Below are 13437 nucleotides of genomic sequence, written 5' to 3'. Positions count from 1 at the left end.
AATAATTTAAACCTGAACGTGTTATTTTATATCACTTAAAACTAAAATAGTTCTGTAGGCACTATAAATCACCAGTTAACCCTAGTTGGCTATGAAGATGACCCACAGAATTTGTTTGTTTAATATCTGCTTGGGCCACCCACATTCCCAGCCTCACTTTCTCTATTTAAAGTTAAATAAATACATATGCAGAGAATTATAATGTACTAGCTTTGAGATCTATGAAGTACGTTACTTAACAGGTAGTGGCTTGGTCTATCTTCAGTTTAGCTCTGTTGCGTCCTGCTGCATCCGTGCAGCTGAAAGTGATGAACACTTGGCAATGGCTATTAAATCTCCCCCTGCGTTTGACCCACTAATAAAGCTATTGTAGGCACAGGCAAAGAACAGGGGAGAAGTGGCTCATTCTCAGCACCTTTCTGAGACTACAAAAATAAGCAATGGCCTTTTACTCAAGAGCACTGACTTGTGACTTAGTGCAAGGAGGGATTGAAAGGAATAGGGTTGCTTGAGTGGGGGGGCACCAACAGCGGAAGCCCAGACCGTCTCCAGGATGTTTTTGTAATTTATGATATTGTTTGATCACTTACCAGTCCAATTATTTAATACAGGATGACCAAAAATTGCATATTTTTTCATTAATTTTTATAAGAAAGTTCAACAGGAAATATAAAAACCACAATTTTATCAAATGTATTCAATCATTCTTCCGTGCACAGTATCTCTTAAAACGTTCAATACATGATGCAATGTTACAATCTGGATAGTAATATCTAGTATCTTCCCAAATTCTCTTTTCATTATTTTCTTTCTCCGAACAACACACTTTACACTGTCACATTGCCCTTTCCTTTTTTCCTGTGGGTATCTAATTTCAATAAAATGTTTCCCAACTAAACATAATGGTGAAGATGTTAATGATGGATGTCCTGGTTGGCATTTTGCAATGCCAATTTTTCAATTACTTGGTCTATTAGACCTAATCTAAATTGTAAATAACTTTTTGAACCCCTTTGTTTTGAATAAATAACAAGTTCCAAACTGTTTGGTCCAGAAGCTGCATAAATATTTTATAGTAATATTTTCCTTGCTTTCTGATTACAGAATAGCTTGTCAGATGTTGGTTAACTTGTGACGTCACCACTCCTGGAATTATAATCACTGACCGCTACTGGAATTTTTTGTTTCTTCTTTCCCCTTCTGTCATTTCCGCACTATGAAGAGTTGGCAATAAGGAGATATCTTTTTTGTCTTTCCATTTCCTAGCACAGACTTTTCTTCTCCAACATGCTAACATCTCTCCCTTTTTCATTCTTTCTTTTGTAGATCTTTTGGCACTTCCATTCTATTCAGTCTCAGTATCCCAAACACGACTGTTCTGTATTGTAAAAGAATATCACTGAGTTCTGGAGAAGTATAAACATTATATCTAATGTACTTACAGTAAGTTTTTATAGATTGTAACAAAATTATAGGTTATTTTTCACAAAAACTATTGAACAAAAGAAAATAACCATAACTTATTAGATTTCACTAGAAATAAACATCAACTTCACATACAATTTTCTAATAAAAAGTATGTAAAATAGTTCATCAAAAATAAACAGACATACACATGTATATTCTGCAAATAAGAATCAACTGGTTGAGATGACACCTGCCTGAGAGACACTACGTTTGTAGGTAAACAAACACACTGCCCCAGGGACACTCAGGGTAAACTGTTAAGTGGTTAAGAAAAAGTAGGAATATTGGAAGGGAACAAAATATCTCACTCAGGCACACATAGACCCTCCTTTCTCCTTTTTAAAAACAGATCTAAAGTTACCCATTAGTTTTAAATCTGCATGAAATCTGGCTTATTCCCCAAATTACAATGTCTGGACTAGTTATTTCACACAGTACCTGTAAATGGAATGTCTGAGATTGATTTTTAATACAGATCCAAGCTACTGAATGAAAAAAAAAATACTACCTGAACATTTGCTAGTTTAAGGGACATGACATTATAATGCAAAGTGAGTTTTATTTTCTCCTCTTTAGAGTTCTCCACTGTGTCATCAAAAGAGACTACTACATTTTTTAAAAGGATCCAATCAAAAATTTTTATGAAAGAAAACAAGGAGGACAAAGGGACAAAGACAACCCAATAAATCCAATTTCTGTCACCCTGTAAGCCATAGGATAAACTAATGCCTCTTTTTTTGAAATGTCATTATTAGCAGTCCCTGCTTTGGGTAGGGTGAAGTTTCTTTTGTTTTTTCTATTGCTTCTGTTGTACTGCTCATGTTATAGTTTTTCACTGATTAGAAAGTGTTTTATACACATAATGTTAGTAAACTTCAAATTCCCCATTCAATGAATAGGGGTTTTATGCTCCAAATTCTTGGGACAAAGAATCATCTTCCCTTCTTTGGTAGAAATAGCAAACTCCTGTCAAAGAGAAAGTCTTATTTCTCCTAGAGACGAAAGCAACAGAGATCTTTAACTGTTTGTTCAATACTATACTTCTTAATAATGTCCATGAGCAGTGAAGATAAAGCCTATTCCAGAAACGAGGGCATTTAGAAGCGTTTGTGTAAGTATGAAATTCATTCATTCAACTTTTTCTTCTAAAAGCGGAGAAGTTTTTATTGTTTTCATTATACAAAACTTAAAAAAACAAAAAACTTCAATGTAACAGATGCTCCAGGAAGATGGTCTCAAGTACCAGGCTTGAGAGATGCAGCCCAAAGTGAACACTAGCTGTAACAGGGCAGCCCCACACTGAATCACAACATTTTAGAACCTAATCTTTCAACCCCCTTCACTTTTATACAGCAAATACATTCCAATTACAAAGATCAACCAACTCTATAACGAATGATTATAAATGCCACTTAAGAATTCATGAAAATGTCATATTAAATATTTTATTTTATTCTAAAGGCATTTGCAATTTAAATATGTCAATTCTAGCCTTTAAAAGGAGGTGGGGAGGGATGCTTTTTCCCAACAAACAGTTGTTTCTATTTTTTTTTTTTCCTTGACCTTTACCATCTCTGACTCTACAGTCACTGAATAAAAGACAGATTCCAAAGAAGCACCACCAGCTTAGCCACTGTGATAACTCTGGGTAAACACTGCACAATGGAACAGGAAAAGCATGGAGGCTGAACACCACCTCCCTGAGAAGCTGTGCACACAGTATTACATAGGTCATCTCCTCCAACCCTAAAACAACACCTCCAACAGTAATGAGTTTCCATACTGTGGACTTCTGGCAACTTAATGACTGACAAAGGACTGCTGAAGCAATGAGAATGCCAAACTAATTCTCTCTGGTCCTCCCCGTGAACAAAGACAAAGTCACTTTTTTTTTCCCCCATATTCCTGACAACACCTACAACAGCACTAAAACTTGAATATGATGATTGATGCCTGTGAACATTTAAGTCCTAAGCCAGTGTAACTAATGTGGAGCTCTAGTGCTGCTGAGCCTACGTTTGAGTTATTTCTGGTTTGGAAATACACATGGCTGAAGTACTTCTGACTTTTTAGTTACAGCCAAATAGAGTCAGCAGAATAGATGTCCTAAGATGAATGACTGTAATAAACTGTCCTTATGAAACTCTAGCTTCATGCTAAATCCAAACTACAATGCTCTTTGTGATTGCCACAGAGTTTATTAAAATTCTTTGCTAAACAAAAGGCTCCCTACTCTGACGGCTTTGAACCAGGGCTTGTGTCTCAAACCAATCTCAATGTATATTTTAAAGGTTGACTGTGACCTTCAAGTGCTTCTCAGTAGGGTCACTGCATGAAACACTCCTCCTACCCGGTACTGCTTCTCAACACACACACCTCTGGTGCACAGCCCTGAGAGTCAGTATCTCCGGTACTTTCCCATAAGACAGTCAACAGGGTTAGGCTCCAGAGAGAAAATTAAGTTGGAACAGAAATGCCATTTTAAAAGATCACGTAAGGACAAAAAGAAGAGAAGTAGTATTTGTTAAGCTATAGTCAATTCCCTAGAATGTTAATAACAACTTCTATAAAACAAATCATCTGAGTTTGGTAATCTACAACACAGAAAAGCAAACTTTCTGAAAATAGCTACACAGAAAATATTTTAAACTTCATAAGCATCATATGGTCTTTTACAACCATTCAATTCTGAAATGGCAAAGCAATCACAGAGAATGTAAAAAGAAACAGGAATGAGTATGGGACAATAAAACTTTATTTACAAAAATAGGCAATGGCTCTATTCTATATTCCTTGTTTTGCAAATGGCATTAATAAAACAGGTCTATGAGACAGAATAGAATAAAGGTCAATTTATATTAAGACTAAAATATTTTGTGGTCATCCTATTCATAAATTTAAATATGACCTATGAGTTAATTCTGGCCAGACTCCTTCATTTATGCTTGTTATCCCCTCCTCACCATAACAAAAACACAACCCTCTTCCATTAAAAAAGGCCATAAATCAACAAAGTATATATAATAAAAACATATTTCATACATTAAATATCACAAGAATAACTCCCTACCTAAAATTCTGTAAATCTCCACAATGCAACATGAATAAACACAAAATCCCCAGAGAAGGTTCCATTAAGTCTACTATATCAAATAATCCAAGAAGCAAAGATAAAGTAGCTGTCAACAGGATTAAGAACAAAGCAGAAATTATGGCAGACTCATGATAATGGGAGACAAAACTGGAGTATAGAAAGCACCAAAGAACAGAGGTTTGGGTAAAACGCTATAGTGAAGACTCTAGCACACTTGATTAAAGTTGCCCACCAGACTTGCGGAGACTCTAGTTAGGGTCCCTAAACTAGAGCCTCTGCAAGTTTTCTCTGCAACATGATTATCTGTTATGCAATAAAAATCAACACCTTGACTAAGAAATCCCACAGATGAGGCAAAAGGAGAGAGGGCAGGCAAGAGAAACAGTCTCATAGATAAACCAGATTTTACAATCATCAGACACACACTTTAAAATATAGTAATTAATATGTTCTACAAACTACCTGAAAAGTAAGCTGAATTTCTAAACAAACTTTTAAAATGTACCAAAAGGAACAAATGTACTGTCCACAAAATGATAAAAGTCCAAATTTAACGTTAGCTCTAAGAGGTCAAAAGATGTATTGAAATCTCTAGTGTTCACTAATAGAACAAGACAATGAGGCAGGATAAGGCAAAAATGAAATGATTTTAAAAGGCAATCAAGAAAGGAAACAAAACAGGAACAAAAAATGTTGGAGCAACAGAAAGGAAATAAAGACAACAGATTTATATCCAATATACCAGTAATCACGTTAAATGCCAACACACTAAACACTGATTATAATGAAAAACGTAGGTTTGTTTTTTTAAATTATAGGTTGTTTAGAAGACAGGCCTTGCACATTAAAACACAAAAATTTCTGAAAGAATAGAAAAGAAACACTACATAGAAACTAGCCTAAGAAGGCTATGTAAATTTGTAGACAGGGAAGCTGTTAAAATATAAATTATTTAAAAATAAAGTCATTTCATAAAAGTGAAATAAGATACATACTTCAATAAGATACAATCATCCTCCATTTGAATAATATAGCCAGAAGATAAGAAGGAAAAACTAACAAAACTAAAAGAGATAAAAAGACAATCTTAAAATTAAGAGTTGGTGGGTTGGCTGGGTGTAGTGTGCCACATGCCTGTAACCCCAGCACTCTGGGAGGCTGAGGCAGGAAGATTACAAGTTTAAGCCCAACCTGGGCAATTTAGTGACTTAGTAAGATCTTATCCCAAAATAAAATTTTTAAAATAAAATTTTAAAAAGACTGAGAATGTAGCACATTGTGAAGGCTTGGAATTCAATTCCTGGACAGACGGATGGAAGGAAAAGGAAGGAAGGGAGAAAGGGAGGAAGGGACGAAAGAAAAGAGGGTCCGGTCGGAAGGGAAAGAAAGAGGGAGGCTTAGAGAGGGTTGGGGGAAAGAGGGAGGTAGGAAGAGAGAAAAGAAAAGTTGGCAGGTTAAAAACATCCCTATCAGCAAAAAAAAAAAAAAAAAAAAAAAAAGCAAGGGAAAAAAATCAGTATGGACTATAGAGAGGAATTAACCCATATAATCATATAATTAACTAATTAAGAGCATTAAGAGCATATATTGGAAGAGAAGACAGGCTGAAATATTTAAGAATCTGCGAGGAATACAGTGGGTGCTGTCCAAACCACCCTTCAGACTGAGAGACACTCATTTCCCAAGCTGCAGGGAATGAAGGCTGAGAGCTCACAACTGAGTCCCTCTGTAAACAAGTGCATCCGTGAAATATGGGCCATTTATTCAATGCACAGTACTACAGGGACCATTATCCTATACTTTAAATCAATAAACAGAAACACGCTGGCACACATACACACATACGAGACTCCCAACTTACACTATACAGAGTGAAGAACTGTATGTGAAAAGTAAAATTTTACTACTTTTTAAAGAAAACAGACAGCTATCTTCATTATCTAGTAAAAAGCACTGGAAATTCCTACAGGTTTAGAAAAGCCAAGAATCTCTATTCAGATTCTAAAGAATGCCATTTGTTGGGGAAAAAACATTATCCTCCTTTCTTTCCCTGAACCAACCTCCTAATATGTAGTGGAGACAATGAGCAAAGGAATATATTTCTAGGAAACAGTACTGAATTGCTAAATTTTCAGTTCTAGTAGTAATTACTTGATTACAAACACTTGTAAAACTTAAGAGGACAAAAAAAATGATCTGGAACAGAATGGGTCACAGATTTTGTAAGTCCAGTTTACAGGGGGCATTAGAGAATATACAGTACCTTTAAATACACACAGAACCTCATTTTCTCTACAAGATCTGATTCTGTTCAACATTTTTTAGAATAACTGCAATTTTATTCTCATATTCCATAAAACAGCATATTCCAAATAAGCATTCCCGTTATGAACATTTAAGTCATCCAAAATCAGTAAAGGATAATAGTGGCATAAAAACTTTACCAATCCACCAGTTTGGGTTTGTTTCTTTCCTAGGCAAGAAATATGAGGTGTGTAGACTTCAGAGGATGTGGTGATGCTGAAATTTACAAGTCTCTGAAAATCCATTATGTTTGTTATGACTAAAAACTAGCAAAACGTTTTCAAATACCTTAAAATGAACTAAATGACAGATTTTTATGGCAACTTCGATAGTGTTCAGGGTAGGGTGGGGACTGCATAATTATATATTGTCAGGAACAGGAAACAAAGCTGAAGTAATATTTTCACAGAAACAACACTGAAGTCTTCACTTTCATATGAAATGAAAATACACTGGAAGTGAAATGACAAAGTATAGGAAAGAATATTCAATTGCATTTTTAATATTCGTTTATGAATTATGTACAAAATAAACACAACATAATAATCCCTTTTCTAAGCCATTGAAATCTAAAGATAAGTTTAACTCTTTAATCAGTATACAAACTATTCAAATCTAACAATTTCTTGAGGTGAAGTAAATCCTGTTGTAATACATAATAGTTATGTTATAATTTTTAAAAATTTACTATCAGAGGTTTATACCTATTCTGAGCATAATACTAAACTCAATGTTTTCCTAGAAAGAATAAAACAACTTTAAACTATTGGTCCCAAAAGAACTAATATTTTTTCAAAAATAATATTCACCTTCATCTTAAAAGCCCTTAATGTTAATCTGAATGTTTAAAAAGGCCTGTAAGTGGGTCATAAGATATTTTTTCCCAGGCTAAGAAGCTGTACATAAATTGTTCCCTGGAAAAAATTTTCAACCAAAAGTTATAAATACCAAAAGAAGAATTAATAATGGAAAGTCTGACCTAACACTAGCCCAACTTCTACAATATTCTACACACCAATACCCTACTACTTACAGTTCATACTACTCAGAAAGAATCCTCAATTTTTTAACTGGGAAGTTGTGAATGACTATTCTTTCTCAATCATACTTTAAATATAATTTAGCAAGTTATAAGACCTAAGTCTACACAACTGAAGATTTATACTACCAAAATCAAGCAAAAATAAACTTTGTAAATGTCCATTTCAAACAACATTCTTGTCCATTTTCTTCCTGTGAAACAACATTCTTGTCCATTTTCTTCCTGTGTAACACTGAAACCAATAAAATATTAATTCAGGCTTATATTCAAAATATACAATAAGGGCTGGGAATGTAGTTCAGCAGCACAGTGCCTGCTTGGCAAGCTCGAGGCTGAGTTTGATTCCAGTACAAAATAAATGAATGAAGGAATGCATGCATGCCACATATGAGCTAAACTACATTTAACACTGATGTCTTTCCTGAGCAAACTGTTAACATGATTTTGAAGCCTCCAGGGAGTAATAATTTCACTAAAACATTCACTGGCATGCAAATATTATCATACTTCAAAGTAGTAAAAGAAATTAGTCCAAAGTCGGTTTCCACCAGATAAAAACCACCATGTGCCACTGAGCCTCTCTGAGTATCCACTTTCTTTTGCAAAACGGAGATGATGACACTGTCCTGACCTACTTCACAAGGCAGTGGTTACTGATAAAACTGCAACAGTGCTTTATTATTTCTGAAAGCAGATCTGAAACATAATATTACCATACTATTTCATGTAAATTATTTGAGAAATACCTACTCTTCTACTATTTTAGGTTTTTTATATTATTACTAATGTCAGGAGAGCCAAAAGTCCCAAGTTCTCCTCTATATCCTCATGAAGTATGCCCACTAACTACAAGGGCCTAACCAGCCTCTGACCCTGAGCCCGTTCTATAGTTTAAGAGTCATGAGTCAAAATAAACACAGTGCAACTTCAGTACAACTCTTCACTCACGTGGAAGTGAAAGGCCTGCTTGCTACTTGCTATAGAAGAGGCTGAGCCCTTAAGCCTGGATTCCTCGCCTGTGACCCAGCTCACTCTATAAGCATAGCCACAGCCAAGCCCTTGTGGATAAAACAACCAGCCCTGACTATATTGACTCCTGTTGTCTGTTGGTTGTTGGACTTTAAAAAGCTGTCTTGCCCTATGGATACAGTCTCTTCTACTTTTCTAACTCATGAAGTTGTGGCAAGCCAATTTATTAAGTAGTCATTTCCTTTGGCACTGTATTAATTACTACATTCTAGACCATTTTAAAAAAAGAAAAACAGATGTGAAAGGGAAGGGAGGCGAGGAGAGGGAGCAGAGGGAAGGGGAGCACAAGCTGTAAGATCAGTAGGTTGGCTCAAACGCTCCTGCACAAATCATAATGGATAATATATTGACCTTAAACTACATCCTGGCTAAAAAGAATATGTACAAATTAATCCAGGTAGAACATTCTATATATTCTAAAACACAGGAAGTCAGTATCTGAAGTTAAGACCTGCTGGTGTTCTCAGACATGTTACTCAATTTGCTGAGTCCAGAATTCTAAAGAAAATGGCTCAGACAAAGGCGGCAGGCAGTCTCACCCGGTTAATAACAGACCTCATCGTGTGGTCTGTGAAGTAAACTGAGCACGTTTGCTCACCACACCTGACACCGTACCTGACCCAAGCTGCTTCACAGGAAGTACTCCCATGAAGTTTGAGTTTGACTAAGAGTGTGCAAAGGTGAGGGAGAGCTGTTCAGAAAAACTGTCATGGTTCCTAACCTTCCCTGTACACCCTTACCAAGAGTACTCACTGTGTGAAGTCAGCTTTCCATAACTGTGATGCCTAAGAAAATAATTTACTAGAGGAAAGATTGATTTTGGCTCCTGGTTTCAAAGATTTCAATGCATGGTTGGCTGGCTCCACTGTGTTGAGCCTCATGGTGAGGCAGAAACACTAAGATGGAAGGGCAGAACAGAGAAAAGCTATTTAACTCTCTGGGTAACCAGGAATTAGGCAAGGAGCAATGAGGAAAGGGCCAGTAACAAGATATAGTCCCCAAGGTCCTCTGATCCATCCCTATCAAGTAGGTACCACACCATAAATTTCCTTTACCTCCCAATAATGCCATCAAATTATAATCTCAACAGGAATTAACCCATTGATGAAGTCAGAGCTCCCATGATCCAATCATCTTCCAAAAGCCTTTCCTCCAAACACATGAGACTTTGGGTAGACAAGCACCCATCAATCTTAATTTTGAGCCATTTCTGTAGCCAGTCATACAATCAAGTAGGTCAAAGTAGCATGATGTGAAACTGCCTGCTGCCTCGTGTGACAGACCTGGTTACTGCTTCCTTTGTAAGATATCAAGCCCTTAGTCCTGGGTTCCTCAGCAATGATTCAGCTCACTGAAAATGTACCTCCCAGCCAGGCATACTTTCTCTCTCAGTGGAACCTGGGGATGGGAGATCTGTATTACCATACTGATTGATGATCCTTCTCTGTTTGTTGTCCTTCTGTGATTGCTGTCTACTTTTAGTGTCTGCAGAACTGTGATAAGCCAACCTGTTTGCTTTGTCGTCTCCTTTAGAGTTTTAGTATTCCTTTTCAGCCCATAACAGCTGACAAAAGAAAATGTAACAACTTGTTCTTTACACACTATCCTGGAATTCCAAATTTTTAAAGGAAATTGCAAAGGTAAAAAAAGTTCAACAAATCTAAATTTTTACTTTGATGGGCTTAGTATCGTATTTTGCCAAACATCACAAATAATCAATTCGCCTTAATAACCTGAATCCATTATGGTACAAAAAATTAAGCAGAAAAATAATATTTCAATAGCTATGGAAATTATTTCAAATATATTATTTTGTAAGTAAAAATAATTTCCATTATTTAGTTTACTGTTCTAAACGAATTTATGAAAGTTTAAATGAAATGACCATTAGAAAGGTGATCTGGTAAAATAAATCTTCCAACTAATTATCTCTTTCCTGCATTACATAGTGCCTTTGAGATAAAGGCCAAGATTTTATACACAAACTTGAAGTGAGAAAACAATTTATGGATTTTCATTTTTATTTTTAATATTTCAATATGTACCCATTGGAACAACCTCAGGATAGGACAACTAATTGAAGACAACCAGCAATCAACCAATCACCAAAATGAATGAGTCTTCTTTTTAATAAAATCTCAATATGTTATTATATACATGTTTAAATTTCCTTTTATGCAACCTTACTGAAACAATGAGACTGCCTTTCTCCTCCTTCTGGTCCCTTTCATTCAATACTATTCCCCTCAAAAATTTATAGTTAATGCTTAACAGCTACTACAGAACACTGCAGAAAAAGACACAGTAGCTCACACTGGGTAAAGAAGGTACATGTTGCCTCATCCAACTCAACAATTTAGTTAAGGCTACTTCTGGGTGTCACTCCAAGTTCACATGACTGTACAGGCTCAATTTTTAAGAATACACATGAATTTACATTTCAGTGTATGTTACTTACAGTTATACTCTGTCCTCAGGACAACATTTCCATTAGTGTGAGAAAAAATTTTAAATATTTTTAATGTCCAACTGTTTCAGCATTAAGGTAAAGCTCATGGGAAAAACAAGAAAAACAATCTCTCTGAACTATATTCTTATTGTAAGTACTGCATCAAACCTATTTCCACAACTCAACAGACATCATAAGGTCACTATGAAACAAAAAAAAAATGAATTCCTAAATCTATTAAAACCTTAAAGAAAGAGGAAATCAGTCTTCCTACTAAGTAATGATTTTACCTGAAGCCTTAGGGATGATTGGAGGTCAATGGATAAAGGAAAAAGCACACCACTGTCTGTTCTTCAGATTTAGTATAGACAAATTGTATTTCATGGATGGTCAGAAGTAACTAGCAACTTTCAAAATGTTAAAACAAGGCATTTCTTAAATTTCCAGTATTTTTATACTAGAACGCTAATTTAAGAAGTGAGATTCTCAGTTCCACAAGTCAAAGTAAGATCTCACAGACTGACCAAGAAAGCTCTACTATGACACCTTTATTAGAAGATTCAACACTAGGCCCTACAGAAGTATAAAGTACAAACAAAATTTTCTTATGCAGTTTCACAAGTTTGAATCACATACAGGAGATAATCACTGATAACACTTCCTTAAAACACAAATATCTGATAGAAAAATACGGCTTATATCAACTAATGAACACAATTCCCATTTACAACAAAGCCAACTTCCAATACAGACTCACTAAACTGAAAGTTTGTCTCCTGAGAAAAGAAAAAATATAGAACATAAACAGTAACTGCTAGGCTACAGAAGTGCCTCAGAAAAGAAATGTGGCTATCTATAATAATGCCCTCCATTTCTAATAGGAACGTGGTTGTTTAGATTTTTGAGACAGAACAGTGAAGACACTGTGTTTAATATAAACTTTCCCATTACCTTTCAGACTGTCTTGCCACAGGGCTTTCCCAGAATATCAGTGCGGTTCTATTTGGTTAAGGATATTTTGTGATTTCTTTAGTGGAGTGAAGGATAAACTTGCTGTTACTGTTTTTGTCATGGTGGTTGTATGGTATACATATGTGTTTGAATGTTAGTAAAACTGCTTTAAACACAAACTAAACTTCATTTTAGAATCTTTAAGTCAATCATTAGCCACAAATTCTCTAGATTCAATTACCTAGAAAAATACACAGATCTATTATTATAAAAGCTGTTCAATCATTTAAAGTGGAAAATATATTTTAAATTTTCCAAAAATAGGCATGTAAAATTTGGCCCTTAGTCAAACAAGTTGACAGGAAGTCAAAACTACCAACTATAAGTTCAGAACTATAAAGTGCTATTTCAATTACTCTTCTGAAAATTAGTCATAAAATCATGAACTCATTAAGAATTCTGATGCTTGAATAAGTGAAACATTGTACACACATTTATTACAGCGTGTTTACTATCTGTGAAAACTGGCCAGTGAATCAAGACAAAGCTTTGCATATTGCTTAGTATATTGTGGAAAATTAATGAATAACAAGCAGCAGTAACAATATATTTTTAAACTTGTAAAATACTGCATGTTCTTTTTTACTATAAAAGCATTTTAAAGAAAATTGTTAAGTGATTCAAATACACTATATCTGATATTCAAGGAAGTCTAGGATTAAGTTCCTGTGCACCCAGATTCCCACTTGTGGGAATTTTTTTTTATAGGATTAATGGACAAAGAGAAGGAAAAAAGTTTTGATATTTTTTTGAATGTCATAAATAACTTTAGAAGCAGTTTTAGACTTTTGAATGGCATAAGACAATTAAACATGTGTTCTGGAGTTACCACTGTGTTCCCAACTCTCAGTACATCACAGGCAAATAGTAGACACTCAAATATCTGCTAAATGAATGAAAAAATAAAGCCTACCTAATCCCACTTTGTCTTAGTGACAGCCACTGATAGATCATCTCAAAATGCTAAATTACAATCTTAAAAAGCAGCAAAGATTTAGAACTTTGTTCTATCCACTGGCTACCACAAATTTTCAGGATATC

This window comes from Fukomys damarensis, unplaced genomic scaffold (assembly GCF_012274545.1).
Source record: "Fukomys damarensis isolate Sample0158 unplaced genomic scaffold, DMR_v1.0_HiC HiC_scaffold_11, whole genome shotgun sequence".
NCBI lineage: Eukaryota > Metazoa > Chordata > Mammalia > Rodentia > Bathyergidae > Fukomys > Fukomys damarensis.
Note: the sequence above shows the minus strand (reverse complement) of the source record.